The sequence below is a fragment of the Chinchilla lanigera genome, unplaced genomic scaffold (assembly GCF_000276665.1).
Source record: "Chinchilla lanigera isolate Chin_1 unplaced genomic scaffold, ChiLan1.0 scaffold00108, whole genome shotgun sequence".
In the NCBI taxonomy this organism is placed as follows: domain Eukaryota; kingdom Metazoa; phylum Chordata; class Mammalia; order Rodentia; family Chinchillidae; genus Chinchilla; species Chinchilla lanigera.
Window position 1 is genome coordinate 3,552,194 of NW_004955509.1, and position 3,461 is coordinate 3,555,654.

Genomic DNA, 3,461 nt, shown 5'->3' on the forward strand with positions numbered 1-3,461 from the left:
GTCAATGAGTCCTTGATTGATCAATATTGCACGTCTCCATCTGTTTTCATGAGAAACCACTTTGAAGATATCAACATGTAATACAAGCATTGTTAATTTCCTACCACTTTGTTTTTAGCTCTGTATTGTCTGTACTTTTCTTTTGCTATTTTGTAAATGTTGTCTGTCTGTTAATGTTTTTCTCCTTTTATTTTTCAAAGAAAAAAGAAAAAAGAAAGCATATTCAATACACCTATTTCCTACTTTAGCTCCATAGTATGCTATAGAGAATAAGGCCTGTCCCTCCTGACCACCTACCTGACTGGAAATAGCAGCTCACTGTCAAGGCCCAGGATTGCAAGAGAATAGTAACATACCACATGTCACTGGCAAAGGAAAAGATCAAAATTTAAAATTCAAAGTACAGTTGTTACTGAATGCATATGTTTTTGCACCATTGTAAAGTTTAAAAAAATCATAATTCAAGGACCATGTATACTTGAAAATGCTAAGAGAATGCAATTTAAACATAGTCACCATATAAAATATGTGAGATAATGCATATGTTAATAAGGTTAATTTAGCCATTCCACAGTGAATGCATATATCAAGACATCATGGAGTACACGTAACGGGGAAAATGGTGGATTAGAGGCAGCCAGAACTTCTCTGCTTCTCCATAAGTTTGAATCAGAGCAACCAAAGATCAGCTACTCATTGCAATGGGTTACTGTGGAAACATGCTGTAGTTTAATAATTGGCAGTGACTCAGAAAAAGCCAGTTTCTAGACAGTGGAGCAGAGAATCAGAGGGCACACCTCAGTGCCAAGTGCACGGGGGTATGGCAGAGGTCAGGATAGTGAACAAAGAGGGAGAAATCCAGCAAGTACAACTAATACAGAAATGGACATTATATAGAAGAATAGTCAGAACATAGCTTTTGGGAGTCTGCAAAGTAGTATGGCACTGCAGAAATTCTCAGCACTTTCCAACACATACTGGTGACTCTAATGGGGAAACACCCTCGAGAGGGTCACATGTGAGTTTGCTGTTTTTTCAAAACAAAAGGTCCTACATGTGCAAGGAAACCACAACAAACATTACTGCACTGTCTCTCTCAGCTTCTACCTTAAGAATCAATTTGAACTTGGAGAAGTATGCCACCGAGGCAATCTCAATGAAAACTTGCAATGATGAGTAATTGGTTGGTGACTCAAAAGGGAGCAGAAGTCACTTCCTTCAGGGAGACCAGGGATTCTGCATCCAGCTGAAAAAGTTCTAGGGGGCGTGCACACATGGCTAGGTACCTAGGAATGGGTTTCAGAAAGCTAGAGCCACGGTATAGGATTGTATAGTCCATACTCACTGAGTGGACTTCACAAGGGTCTCTGGAGATCCAGACAAGCTGCAGCACCAGTGTCAGTCTCGCCCTGAGAGTGCACTGAGCAAATCTCTCCCAAATCAATTTATGCCATGGGATTGTTGAGTTCTGCAAGAGATCATACTGGTGAGCAAGGCAGCTGAGAATTACTCTAATTGGCTCTGCTCCTAAACCTCTCCCACTGGACATCTGGCAAGAAAGACAAAAGTAAAAAGTAAGCAGTAATTAACACCAGCCCTTGTTCTCTCCCAGGGTTACATGCCCAAAAAGATATGGAAAGAAAGGCTCATTGACATACGTACAAAACATCCATTCTTGCCTACACTATTGATCAACTCAGCAGAGATAGCATTTATGCTTTACTAAGATTTATATGTATTAACTATACACACATACATATATATGTATTCTTATATACACATATATATTAATACATGTAGACACAAATGCACACATATATATGTATCTGTATATATAGTTACTATTGCTTTATACGTAATTCTTTCTCTTTGCTATTTCACTCTGTTTTCCTCTTTAAAAGTCATCTTTAATTTTTTTCTCTTTTATACCATTGCTTTTACTGTCTAATTTTCTCCTGCTTTACTTCTGTTTTCTCTTTAAATTTTGTGACTTTTTGTGCTGTTGCTTCCTCTATTTTTTCCTTTTCTCTCAATTAATTTTAGTTTTCTAATTTTTTTACCCATCTAATTTATTCTATAACACTTCTAAAAACACCCTCATTATTTCTTTTGGTGGCAGTGTTTCAGATGTTATAGTTTTAATTTGGTTTGCGCTTTATTTCTTACCTGATTTGTTTGTATTCATGGTTGTTATTGTTACTTGGTTCCTCTTTCTACACAAGGCTGGTGACTGAGTCAGGCTGTTGGACAACAAGAGATAGAGGCCCTGATGATGTATTTCAAGCTCTGAAAGAAAGTAACTGCCAACCAAGATTACTCTTGTCAAAATATGACAAGAGAAACCATACTTTTCCCTTACCCATGGCCTGGCCGTACCTTGATTTGGATACTTCAACTTAAAGAGTAAGGAAGATGAGATAGACAAGGTGGTGCTCATCTAGAATCCCAGCACTCTGAGAGGCACAGCCAGGAGGGTCACAAGTTCAAGTGTAGCCTAGGCAACTTAGTGACTTCACAATAGCTTGTCTCAAAATAAAAAAATAAAATAAAAAGGACTCAGAATGTTGTTCAGGGCAAAGTTCCTGGGTTCAATCACAAGTGCTGAAAAAGAAAAGGAGATAAAAGCCCAAAGCAATGATCTAGATAAAAGTAAGAATAGGTATAGGGGGTTCTGGAGACTCTTTAACATTCAACACCATAGAATCACCGCAGAGAAGCAGTGTACAGATTGTGAACACTGCACTTTTGAGGAACATTGCTGTCAATCACTCCCATACCCCTTCAGATACAATGTGTACTCCATACACATTGCTGATAAGACTAGATGGGAAAACACAGAAGACATACCACTTACATTCCACTGTCTATCCCATAACCATCTTAATTACCAGAGGGATCAAACTCTCATGAGTACTACAGAAACAGAGGGTCTTTCATGAACCAACACAGGACATAGTATCAAAATGTGCTAATACAAGCCAAAGAATCCTCAGGGAAACTACAATATGAAGTCTATTTGAAATTAAACTCAATAGTGCACAGCAAGCCAACATTTCAGGAGACAACATCAAGAGAAAGTGTCTCACTAAGATGACCCTCACGTAAAAGTAGAAGAGATATCCATTCCAATGGATATAAAAATCTCAACACAGAAACACACACACACACACACACACACACACACCAAAAAATATAAATCAAGTGAATTTGACTCCTCTAAAAGTCTCTACTCACTGAACTCAAAAATATTGAAGTGAATGAAATGCTAGACAAAAAAATTCAAAAGGTTCAATTTTAAATGATCAATGAATTCAAAGAAGATAGAAATATGCAGCTGAGAAAATTAATGAAGGTAATGCAGCATATAAAAGGGGAGAGAGAGAGAGAGAGAGAGAGAGAGAGAGAGAGAGAGAGAGAGAGAGACAGTGAGATTCTGAAAAAGAACCAAACAAGTTTGGAAA